Source organism: Thalassophryne amazonica, chromosome 15 (assembly GCF_902500255.1).
Source record: "Thalassophryne amazonica chromosome 15, fThaAma1.1, whole genome shotgun sequence".
Classification (NCBI taxonomy): Eukaryota; Metazoa; Chordata; class Actinopteri; order Batrachoidiformes; family Batrachoididae; genus Thalassophryne; species Thalassophryne amazonica.
In genome coordinates, this window is record NC_047117.1 from 26,075,064 (window position 1) to 26,088,525 (window position 13,462).

The window sequence follows — 13,462 nt, forward strand, 5'->3', positions numbered from 1 at the left end:
AAATGGTGATATTGTGTATGTGGAAAAAGTTTTAGATCTTTGAGTTCATCTCATACAAAATGGGAGCAAAACCAAAAGTGTTGCGTTTATATTTTTGTTGAGTGTATCTGGACATGCCGTGACTTATTTTAGTGGTTTACAACAACATATTAGAAACGAATCAGCTGTGGTTGCAGCATGAAGATGTGCAAAACATGCAGAACAGCTGATCTCAATGGCAAACTCTGTAGGACATGTTTTTTTTACAATCTGTACAATGGGTGTGTTTTGATTTTTCATTCCATAAACAGATAACTGATTCTGAATGTAACACTTGTAAACAACTTGAGACCTTTTATCTGCTGCTTGCAAGCTTATTTACGACAACATAACACACACAGCCACGAAACAGCTGAGCATCCAACTGCTTAATTTCCTACACTGGTGAAAGTGGAGGGCTTGGACAGCAAAATCAAGATGAGTGAGTTTATCCATCCCAACCAGCTTTTGTACACCATAACTGAAAAACAGCAGCATAAATGAGATATGGTCTTCTTTTTTGCTCTGGGTCACCACGGCAGCTCCATGACAGATCTGTATTGGAGTTTCACACGGTTCTCGCCACATGCCCTTCCTGATGCAACTCGACTCTAAATGGAGAAACAGGCTCGAAGGCATGCTAACATCTGTAAGATGTCTTGTAAATCACTTCAGAAATGTTATCTGTTTACAAAAACAACATTTTTACATCTGGAAGTGTTTATTTTTGCTAACATTTACAAAATATATGAAAAACATTAGATTTATACAAAATAAGATGTTTTTGAGTGTTATCCTCTGTGTTAGATTTTGTTTTCACATGAACACCCACATGACATCGGGTGCCTTTCTAGACTGTGATTGCCTGTCGCCATGTGCTTCCCAGCATCCCTTGTGCAAGTCAGAAGCCCCCATGTGATCTATCACGACACCATCACAGACTGTATGGGTCACTGCCGAAAGTACAGTGAGGAAAATAAGTATTTGAACACCCTGCGATTTTGCTAGTTCTCCCACTTAGAAATCATGGAGGGGTCTGAAATTTTCATCTTAGGTTCATGTCCACTGTGAGAGACATAATTTAAAAAAAATATATATATATGGAAATCACAATGTATGATTTTTTTAATAATTAATTTGTATGTTACTGCTGCAAATAAGTATTTCAACACCTGTGAAAATCAATGTTAATAGTTGGTACAGTAGCCTTTGTTTACAGTTACAGAGGTCAAACGTTTCCTGTATTTTTTCACCAGGTTTGCACACACTGCAGCAGGGATTTTGGTCCACTCCTCTACACACATCTTCTCTAGATCTTTCAGGTTTGGAGTTTCAGCTCCCTCCAAAGATTTTCTATTGCGTTCAGGTCTGGAGACTGGCCAGGCCACTCCAGGACCTTGAAATGCTTCTTACGGAGCCCCTCCTTAGTTGCCCTGGCTTTGTGTTTGGGGTCATTGTCATGCTGGAAGACCCAGCCATGACCCATCTTCAATGCTCTTACTGAGGGAATGAGGTTGTTTGCCAAAATCTCGCAATATATGACCCCATCCATCCTCCCTTCAATATGGTGCAGTCGTGCTGTCCCCTTTGCAGAAGAGCACCACCAGAGTATGATGTTTCTATCCCCATGCTTCACGGTTGGGATGGTTTTCTTGGGGTTGTTCTCATCCTCTAAACATGGTAAGTGGAGTTGATTCCAAAAAGCTCTATTCTGGTCTCATCTGACCACATGACCTTCTCACATGCCTCCTCTGGATCATCCAGATGGTCAATGGTGAACTTCGAATGGGCCTGGACATGTGTTGGCTTGAGCAAGGGGACCTTGCTGCCCTGCAGGTTTTTAAACCATGACAGCATCATGTGTTACTAATGTAATCTTTGTGACTGTGGTCCCAGCAGTGTCTTCAGGTCATTGACCAGGTCCTCATGTGTAGTTCTGCGCTTTCTCAGAATCATCCTTACTCCACAAAGTGAGATCTTGCATGGAATCCCAGACCGAGGGAGATTGACAGTCACCTTGTGTTTCTTCCACTTTCTAATAAATAATCATAACAGTTGTCTTTTACCAAGCTGCTTGCCTGTTGTCCTGTAGTCCATCCCAGCCTTGTGCAGGTCTACAGTTTTGTCCATGGTGTCCTTAGACAGCTCTTTGGTCTTGGCTATGGTGGACAGGTTGGAGTGTGATTGATTGTGTGAACAGGTGTCTTTTATACAGGTAACAAGTTCAAACAGGTGCAGTTAATACAGGTAACGAGTGCAGAATAAGAGGGCTTCTTAAAGAAAAATTAACAGGTCTGTGTGAGCCAGAATTCTTGCTGGTTGGTAGGGGATCAAATACGTATTTGCAGCAGTAACATACAAATAATTTTTTTTTTTTTTTTTAAATCATAAATTATGATTTCTGGATTTTTTTTTTTTTTTAGATTATGTCTCTCACAGCGGACATGCACCCAAGATGAAAATTTCAGACGCCTCCATGATTTCTAAGTGGGAGAACTTGCAAAATCGCAGGGTGTTCAAATACTTATTTTCCTCACTGTATGCTGAGCACAGACCTACGGTCAGACAGACGCAAAGTCTTTGCAATACCCAATGGCCATATTTGGGCCTCCGGTTAACAAGTGAATGGAGCAGATCACAATTAGTGCATTCAAATTTCATATTTAAAGTCTACAGCCAGTCAGGGCATTGTTTGTACATTTTACGGAGTGGCTGTACGCCCAACGGTTGGTTCAATGAAGTAAATACACGAGCATATACGCCCAACCACAACCAACCAATGAGCGTGCTTGTAAGTTCATTTCCACTTTCAACGCGGGTAAAAAGGGCGGATATTTTCTCGCTGGCTGCGGAAGGGTTTGCAGCCCGTGGAGGGGCTGTGATCTAAAGCAGTTCTGTTTGGCTCATCACACCCAGGAAACTGTGCCAAACTAACACCATCTTACAGGCAACAAGCAGTATCTCGTTAATAAAATCTGTTTCGTCATCATTGACAGGCTTCCGTTCAAAATGCTTATGAAGTTTGTCTGCTTTCATCCATTGCAGTGTTTTTTGTTTCGCAGTAATTAAAGACGGCGCCGTTAAATGTATCAAACAAACATACGCTGCTTTTCATGCCGCAACAGAAACTTTAAAAAGTGGTGTAAAAACGTAGTTTAGATGCACAAAACATGTCAAATACATGATCACAGTTGGGTGAATAAGGTAAGACATTATATTTATCTGCCCAATGACTGAGCAAGTAATGTTCAATGTATGACTTATCTGCCCAACGGTTGGGCGAATAGCCTTTGCCTACATTTTATTTCTCGCCCCTTCAAAAAAAAAAAAAAAAAGGAGGTAATTCAAAAAGTGCCAATAACTTAAATTTCAGGAACTGATGATCTAGTGGTTAAGCATTGTGCTTGAGACCAGAGGATCCTTGGTTCAAATCCCAACCTGACTAAGGGCCCTTGGGCAAGGTCCTTAATCCCCAAGTTGCTCCCTGCATGTAGTGAGTGCCTTGCACGGCAGCACCTTGACATCGGGGTGAATGTGAGGCATTACTGTAAAGAGCTTTGAGCATCTGATGCAGATAGAAAAGTGCTAAAAAAAAAAAAAAAAAAAAAGGCAGTCCACTTACCATTTAAATCTGAAAGTCTGCACTTAGATATCAGTCATTTCTTTCTTTGAAGAACAATACATGGTGCTAGATAGCCAAGAAGAAATCAAAACCTCTGTCAAAACTCAATTATTCATGGATGGAACTGGTTTTTTTTTAATGTGATATTTTATTCAGCAAACAAGTTAAATTACAAAATATTCATTTAAAACTCATGAAAACAGAGAATATTCTAATCTGAGTACGAAGAACCAGAGATAAACGTTTGATTATTGAACATAAATGTTCAAATCGTGCACATTCATTCATTCATTCATTCATTCATTCACAGCGGGTCTCCTCCCCCTGACCACAATTCATTCACATCACAATCAGATTCATAATAACCACAATGGCAGCACATTGCACAGGATTACTAAATATAAATAAAGCCGTGTTGACAATAGATGTGACACACAACCTGAAAAACCAGCGACAAAAAGCAGCGCACAAACGCCTCACCAACAAAACGTGCTAGCTAGCTGCTGCCTCCTGACCTCTGAAAGTATAAACTATACCGGTTCCTCCTGTCAGCCATCTCTAGTCACTGCGTCCGTAACTACACAAAGACTAAATATTATCGCTTTTTTAAATTCAGCGATGATGAAACACAAACTCACCAGGAAACAGCACCGGTTTTTCCGCGCAGTCTGTCTGCGCGCTTTCCGCTCCCGCGCAGCACGTCGACAGGCTGAACCATTACACGCTACATCCAGGGGTGCCTGTTTTCGTTTCGCGTCGCCGAAAATAAATTTTTTAGAGCGGTATTATGCATTGAATGTGCTTTAAACAACTTGCTATCTCTAATATTTACTCTTATAAAATGCTGAAAACAAACAAACGCGAAAGTAAAAAAAACGTTGAGCGTCTGATATCAACGGGGATCACCTGTTTAGATATTTTGGTTGCGACTGAAAATGTAGGCGTCAACTTCTGCGCATGCGCTCTCAAACAAAATATAATTTTTTAAATGTACATTTACGTATAAATATAACAAAGATATGACATACATTTCCGAGAATAAATGTGATTATTATTATAATATACGCTGAGGAATTGCCACAAGGATTTATTAACGCCACAAAGCTAACTACAGAGAGCATAAAATATCTCTGATATCAAATCGACACGATACACATCATATTTAGTTATAAAATTAACCAGGGTGGACTAAACATAAAAAGCGATCGATCACCTCTGGAATCCTCCTAGAAACAAATTTTCGTTCGAGCAGATTTGGTGTAATTTGAAAATAACCTGGTTGTATATTAAAATACAAACATGTCTAATTTGAAAAAGTTCAGCGCATTTAAGCTGCACACACTGGAGAAATCTGGAGTGGAACTTGGAAAAATTCATATATATATATATATATATATATATATATATATATAAAATGCATATAAAATGCATCCCATTTTAATTCAAATGCCTCCTTATTGTACATCGTGAAACAGCCGCACCACTTTTTTTTTCAGAATCCTGTATTTCAGCTATATAAATTACATTTGACATGCCAATTCATGCACATTGATGTGTATTATCGACCTGCCTTTCAGTTACCCTTTCCAACTTGGAGAGCATCAGCGGAGACAGACTGGCTTCCTCCGTTGTCATTGGGATTCAACACAGCCTCACTGTGATTTGTTTTCTTGAAATCTGTCAGTGAGTTTCTGTGCTCCCGACAGACCCTTGCATCTTTCATCCAGTGCTGCACTGACGTTTCTTGTTTCTGGGTCATAGAGAAAGCAAAAGAATTGTCAAAAAGGTAATTGAACTGCATAAAACAGGAAAGGGATATAAAAAGATATCCAAGGGACTGAGAACACCAATCAGTACTGTTCAAACTCTAATTAAGAAGTGGAAAATGAGGGATTCTGTTGGAACCAAACCATGGTCAGGTAGACCAGCAAAAATTTCAGCAACAACACAAACAAAACAACAATGCAAATAAAAACCCACAAATAACTTCAGCTGAAATACAGGATTCTGAAAAAAAAAAGTGGTGCGGCTGTTTCACGATGTACAATAAGGAGGCATTTGAATTAAAATGGGATGCATGGTCGAGTTGCCAGAAGAAAGCCATTGCTACGCAAATGCCACAAGCATCCCACTTACAATGCACAAAACAGCACAGAAAACAAAGTCATCTGGAGTGATGAAACCAAAACTGAACTTTTTGGCCATAACCATAAACATTACATTTGGAGAGGAGTTAACAAGACCTATGATCTCCCAAAATTTCCCAAAATTTCCTGTATAATTTCTTGTATTGTCAATTGTGTCAATAGCATGGTCCAAGCAGAGGGTCACCCCTTTGAGTCTGGTCTGCTTGAGGTTTCTTTCTCAAATCATCAGAGGGAGTTTTTCCTTACCACTGTCACCTGTGTGCTTGCTCTAGGGGTTGGTAAGGTTACACCTTACTTGTGTGAAGTGCCTTGAGGCAACTTTGTTGTGATTTGGCACTATATAAATGAAAATAAATTGAAATAAATTAAATTGATGATGAACAGTACACCCTTCCTACTGGGAAGCACAGAGATGGATCACAGATGTTTTGGAGATGTGTGAGCTACAAAGGCACAGAAAACTTGGTCAAAATTGATGGCAGGATGAATGCAGCATTTTATCAGAAAATACCAGAGAAAAATTTGCTCTCATCAGCCCAAAAGCTGCGCATGGGACATACTTGGACGTTCTAACATGACAACGATCCAAAACACAAGGCCAAGTCGACCTGTCATTGGCTATAGCAGAATAAAGTGAAGGTTCTGGAGAGGGTGTCTCAGTCTCCTGACCTCAATATCATTGAGCCACACTGGAGAGATCTCAAACGTGTGGTTCATGCAAGACAACCCAGGAATTTACAGGAACTGCATGGAGGCTTTTTGCCGAGAAGAAGTAAGTACAATCAAAGTAAATAAAGAGCCTCATCCACAGCTACCACAAAAGAGTCTAAGCTGTCAATGATGTTCAAGGGGGCAATACACGGTATTAAGAACTGGGTTATGTCACCTTTTAATCAGGGTCATTTGGATAGTTTTTGTTGCCATTATGATTTAAAAAAGAGTAAACACAGTTGTTTGACATTTTTTAACTAGGTTAGTCCCATTGAAATCAAGATCTCTTTTTCAAGGGAGACTTGGACAATTACAAAGTTTCCAATTCACCTAACCTGCATGTCTTTAAATGTGGGAGGAACGGGAGCAGAGGAAACCCACACAAACACGGGGAGAACATGCAAACTCCACACAGAAAGGCCACAGGTGGGAGTCAATCCTATGACCTTCTTGCTGTGAGGAAACAGTTCTGCTTCTTTGTCTTTCGACTGTTCCCGTTAGGGGTCGCCACAGCAGATCAATCGTTTCTATCTCACCCTGTCCTCTGTATCTTCCTCTGTCACACCAACCACCTGCATGTCCTCTCTCAGCACATCCATGAACCTCCTCTTTGGTCTCCCTCTTCTCCTCCTGCCTGGTGGCTCCATCCTCAGCATCCTTCTCCCTATATACCCTGGGTCCCTCCTCTGCACATGTCCAAACCATCTCAATCTCGCCTCTCTGACTTTGTCTCCAAACCATCCCACCTGAGCTGTCCCTCTGATATGTTCATTCCTAATCTTGTCCATTCTTGTCACTCCCAAAGAGAATCTCAACATCTTCAGCTCTGCCACCTCCAGCTCTGCCTCCTGTCTTTTTGTTAGTGCCACTGTCTCTAAACCATACAACATAGCTGGTCTCACTACTGTTTTGTAAACTTCCCCTTCACTCTTAGTGATATTCTTCGGTCACAAATCACTCCTGCCACCTTTCTCCACCCACTCCACCCTGCCTGCACTCTCTTCTTCACCTCTCTACCACAATCTCCATTACTTTGAACAGTTGACCCCAAATATTTAAACTCATCTACTTTCACCACTTCTACTCCTTGTAACTGCACTATTCCACTGGGCTCCCTCTCATTCACACACATGTACTCAGTCTTGCTTCTACTGACTTTCATTCCCCTTCTCTCCAAAGCATATCTCCACTTCTCCAGACTAGACTCAACTTGCTCTCTACTCTCACTACAGATCACAATGTCATCTGCAAACATCATAGTCCATGGGGTCTCCTGTCTGATCTCATCTGTCAACCTGTCCATCACCACTGCAAACAAGAAAGGACTCAGAGCTGATCCTTGGTGTAATCCCACCTCCACCTTGAATGAGTCTGTCATTCCGACTGCACATCTCACCACTGTCACACTATTCTTGTACATGTCCTGCACTACCCTAACATACTTCTCTGCCACTCCAGACTTCCTCATACAATACCACAACTCTTCTCTTGGCACCCTATCATAAGCTTTTTCTAAGTCCACAAACACACAATGTAACTCTTTCTGTCCTTCTCTGTACTTTTCCAACAGTATTCTCAGAGCAAACATTGCATCTGTAGTGCTCTTTCTCGGCATAAAACCATATTGCTGCTCACAGATCTTCACCTGTTTTCTAAGCCTAGCTTCTACTACTCTTTCCCATAACTTCATGCTGTGGCTGGTCAGCTTTATGCCTATGTAGTTACTGCAGCTCTGCACATCACCCTTGTTCTTGAAAATAGGAACCAGCACACTTCGTCTCCACTCCTCAGGCATCCTCTCACTTTCCAAGATTTTATTAAACAATCTGGTTAGAAACTCTACTGCCATCTCTCCTAGACATTTCCATGCCTCCATTGGAATGCCATCATAGCAGCCCTAACTTCTTCCTTGCTAATCTCTTTTACTTCCTGATTTACTCTCACCACATCATCCAGCCTTTTCTCTTGCTCATTTTCTTTATTCATCAACTCTTCAAAATATTCCCTCCACCTTCTCAGCACACACTCCTCACTTGTCAGCACATTACCATGTGCATCTTTTACCACCCTAACCTGCTGCACATCCTTTCCAGTTCTGTCCCTTTGTCTGGCCAATCGGTACAAGTCCTTTTCTCCTTCCTTACTATTCAACTTCTTGTACAGCTCGCAATATGCCTTTTCCTTTGCTTTTGCCACTTCTCTTCTCGCCTTACGCCGCATCTCCTTGTACTCCTGTCTACTTTCTTCATCTCTCTGACTATCCCAAAACTTTTTCGCCAACCTCTTTCTCCTTATGCTTTCCTGGACCTCTTCATTCCACCACCAAGTCTCCTTGTCTTCCTTCCACTGTCCAGATGTCATACCCAGTACTGCCCTAGCTGTCTCCTCACCACATCTGCAGTACTTTCCAGTTGTCCAAAATTGCTTCCCCTCCAACTAGTGCTTCTCTCACCTGCTCGCTAAATTTCACACAACAGTCTTCCTCCTTCAGCTTCCACCATCTGATCCTTTGTTGAGCTCTCACTCTCTTCTTCTTCTTTACCTCTAAAGTCATCCTACAAACAACCATCCTATGCTGTCTAGTGACACTCTCTCCTGCTACCACCTTACAGTCTGTGATTTCTTTTAGCTTGCATCTCCTATAAAGAATGTAGTCCACCTGTGTGCACCTTCCTCCACTCTTATATGTTACCATGTGCTCCTCCCTTTTCTTAAAGTAGGTATTCACCACAGCCATTTCCATCCTTTTTGCAAAATCAACTACCATCTGTCCTTCTCCATTCCTATCCTTGGTACCATATCTACCCATTACTTCCTCATCACCTCTGTTCCCTTCACCAAAATGCCCATTGAAGTCCGCTCCTATCACCACTCTTTCATGCTTGGGCACACTCTCCACCACCTCATCTAACACACTCCAGAAATCTTCTTTCTCCTTCATCTCACAACCTACCTGTGGGGCATATGCACTGATGATATTCATCATCACCCTTTCAATTTCCAACTTCACACTCATCACCCTGTCAGATGCTCGCTTAACCTCCAGCACACTTTTAACATACTCTTCCTTTAAAATGACCCCAACACCATTTCTCTTCCTGTCCTCACCATGGTACAACAACTTGTACCCACCGCCGATGCTCCTGCGCTTACTTCCCTTCCACTTGGTCTCTTGCACACACAATATGTCTACCTTTCTCCTCTCCATGAGGAAACAGTGATAACTAGTAAACCAATGTCCAATGAATGGCTTCACCCAACCACTAACCATGAATGAAAAAAAGTTTTTGTGTTATCATTCATATTCTCTGAAAAATGGCCAAAAAAAATAAAAAATTCTGGCAGGGTATGTAAAACTTATGAGCACAACTGCAAATATGCAAACTGAAAGTTCACTGCATCACTCAGGTTTGGAGAACTGCATCCTCCAGTACTGCTTGTATTTCTTAATGATTAATGTTTGAAGCCAAATACATATTCAGTGACTTGGAAATGTTCATGTGTTGATCCCTTGACTTATTGAAAGAACACTGGCTGTAAAAGTGATGATTTCTATGAACAACAACACTTATGTTTAGTTTTTTCCAATTATTTTTGACCTCTAAAATTGGAGGCACTGTATTTCCTTAATGGTCAATACAATATATATATATATATATATATATATATATATATATATATATATATATATATATATATATATATATATATATATATATGAATAACATTATATTATTATTATTATTATTATTATATAATTCACACACATATATAGATGAAGTTCATCCTGAAGCTGTATAACTGGGGATACAAACTGCAAAACATACAGTGTGCACAATTTCTCCAATCACAGCCACAGAAGCCTCTAACTTCTTCTGGGTTGTCTGGATGTCTTGGTGGCTTTCTTCACTCTTCTCCTTCTTGCACAGTCACTCAGGTTTTTGGAACTGTCTACTCCATACAGATTTACCACAGAGTACCATACTGATTGTATTTCTTCATAACTGATGTAAATAAAGTTCAAGACATATTCAGTGACTTGGAAATGTTCATGTATCCATCCCCTGACTTGTCTGAAGAAAACTGATTATTTACAAGTATTATACCAAAGCAGGCTTATGCAACCCATCATCTTGACTTTTATATTTTTAACTAATTTATATCAAGTTGTAGTGATTTGCTTTGAGGTTGAGTTTAAGGAAGATCATTTTAGAAATGTTTAAATTAAGAAGCCTGATTAACTTTTTGTATTTGAAATGACATAAACAAATTAAAATCTGTGAAATACCAAGGGGCTGAATACTTGCCATGGAGCAACTGTATATTGGATCGATGCAAGTTCTGACCAAAACTAAATTGACCTCATTCAATGACAAATTATTTTTGTGTAATTATGGGCTCTGGGACATTGTATTATTAAAAATAAAATATAATCATGCATAATATAATATAATATAATATAATATACATGTGCTGTCATAGAATATCATGAAAAGGTTGATTTATAATTCCATTCAAAAAGTGAAACTTGTATATTATATTCATTCATTACACACAGACTGATATATTTCAAGTGTTTCTTTTAATTTTGATGATTAGAACTGACAACTAATGAAAATCCCAAATTCAGTATCTTAGAAAATTAGAATATTGTGAAAAGGTTCAATATTGAAGACACCTGGTGTCACACTCTAATCAGCTAATTAACTCAAAACACCTGCAAAGGCCTTTAACTGGTCTCTCAGTCTAGTTCTGTAGGCGACACAATCATGGGGAAGACTGCTGACTTGACATCTTGTCTGGGCTAAAGACAAAAAGGACTGGACTGCTGCTGAGTGGTCCAAAGTTATGTTCTCTGATGAAAGTAAACTTTGCATTTCCTTTAGAAATAAAGGTCCCAGAGTCTGGAGGAAGAGAGGAGAGGCACAGAATCCACGTTGCTTGAGGTCCAGTGTAAAGTTTCCACAGTCAGTGATGGTTTGAGGTGCCATGTCATCTGCTGGTGTTGGTCCACTGTGTTTTCTGAGGTCCAAGGTCAACACAGCCGTCTACCAGGAAGTTGGAGAGCACTTCATGCTTCCTGCTGATGACAAAGTTTATGGAGATGCAGATTTCATTTTCCAACAGGACTTGGCTCCTGCACACAGTGCCAAAGCTACCAGTACCTGGTTTAAGGACCATGGTATCCCTGCTCTTAATTGGTCAGCAAACTCTCCTGACCTCAACCCCGTAGAAAATCTATGGATTATTGTGAAGAGGAAGATGTGACATGCCAGACCCAACAATGCAGAAGAGCTGAAGGTCACTATCAGAGCAACCTGGGCCAGTGGCGGTCCTAGAGTGATTTACTCCCCGGGCGAAACCCCCTGCGTGCCCCCCCGCGCACACTAACATGGCCACCGCCTCCTCCCCACCACCCATGAAAACACTAACTTCGTCCAGAACACCCACAATCCCACAAATTAACTCACAACAGCTATTTTCAAGAACAAATTTCCGGTTTTAATGACTACTGCAATAACAAACACAAAGAAATTGGCACAGTCTAATGTGTCATCATCCATGGACTTATCTGCAATGATCATCTCAAAAGTTAGCAGGAGGGCATCATAATTGTTTGCCACAGTGCTCACTATCCATGATGTGAAATTCCATTGAGTAGGAGCATTTCTGGGCAACCTTGAGCAGCCTGCAGATTCAAGAAAAGACATCCTCTTTGTGGATTTTGAGAAAAATGTGGCAAACCCAGAGAGTGATGGAAAAAATATTCTGCACTCAGATAAGCATTTAGCCCCTGAGACAGAACCAGATTCAGTCTGTGCATAGAATGCACATACTGGGGGCTATTGCTTTAACTTTGGCCTGCAAACCATTGAGAGCTGAAGCCATGACAGCAGCCATGGCTTCTTCGTAAGGAAGACTATCAAATGGCTTCGCCAAAATCCGGTCCACAACATTCAAATTGTCTGCCATTATGTGCAGCTTGCTACCTAGCTAGCTCGCTAGCTGGGACTGGCGCGAGGCTAGTGTGAAGTGTCCCCGCCTCTGAGTGCTTTGTGACGGTGGAGGAGCTCAGCAGCACCCGCTGCTCGGTAGGGACAGAAACTGCGACAGAAGTCAGAAAGAGTGATACAAATCAGTCTCAAACACAAGTAGCTACAAAAAAACCCCACCAGAAATAGAAGCTCGATTTGTCGCTAGTCGTGTTTTACAAAGAAAATGCCGCTAAGAGGATTAGGAAAGTCTCCGATTCAACTCAGAAAAGAATGAAAATGCTCCCACGGATGTTTACACCAAAAGATCGCTGATTCGCTCATTTCGCTGTCAATCAAAAAGGGATTCATCCTCAGACAGATCATCCAATCATCTGGCAAAAGCTGAGCGTCCGGGCCAGCCGAGGCCAGCCCACTGCCCCATAGACCCCCAGACACGCTGAGAGTCCGATGGGCGGGACAAAGCCCAGCATTTATCCAATGACTCGTCTCGTTTCGCTGCATGCTTTGTGTCGCTATTGAACTCTGTGGACCGTTTAAAGCACTGTGAAGCTGCGGGAATGAGTGAGGGGAAAGCCGCGTCGTTACCAGTGATAAGAAGCTGATTCTGAACAAAAGTTGAGCGTGTTGTAACCACGAACCCCCCCGTCAGGACAACTCCCCCACCCCGGTTTTTTGTTTTTTTTTGGACAGGGTTTTTTGTTGTTGTTGTTGTTGTTTTTGTTCTTTTTTTCCCCCCACAGTCGTGCCGCCCCCCCCGCGATGCGCCCGGGGTGGCCCGCCTCCAGGACCGCCCCTGACCTGGGCTCTCATACCACCTGAGCAGTGCCACAGACTGATCGACTCCTTGCCACGTCACATTTCTAAAAATCCTTGTTTTGTGTTGGTCTTAAGTAATATTCTAATTTTCTGAGATACTGAATTTGGGATTTTCATTAGTTGTCAGTTATAATCATCAAAATTAAAAGAAA

General features: G+C 41.3%; 1 protein-coding gene across 2 annotated transcripts in view; it reads right to left on the bottom strand.

The window, feature by feature from the left end:
* The window catches only part of psip1a (PC4 and SFRS1 interacting protein 1a), a 28,029-nt gene extending 23,676 nt beyond the window's left edge, over positions 1 to 4,353 (bottom strand). Inside the window, exon 1 of one of the 2 annotated variants that reach the window (XM_034188519.1) lies at positions 4,279 to 4,353. The gene's annotated coding sequence lies outside the window, so the exon portion shown is untranslated. The remainder of the gene's footprint in view (positions 1 to 4,278) is intronic. The other variant, XM_034188520.1, reaches the window with a different exon arrangement.
* Positions 4,354 to 13,462: the final 9,109 nt, after the last annotated feature.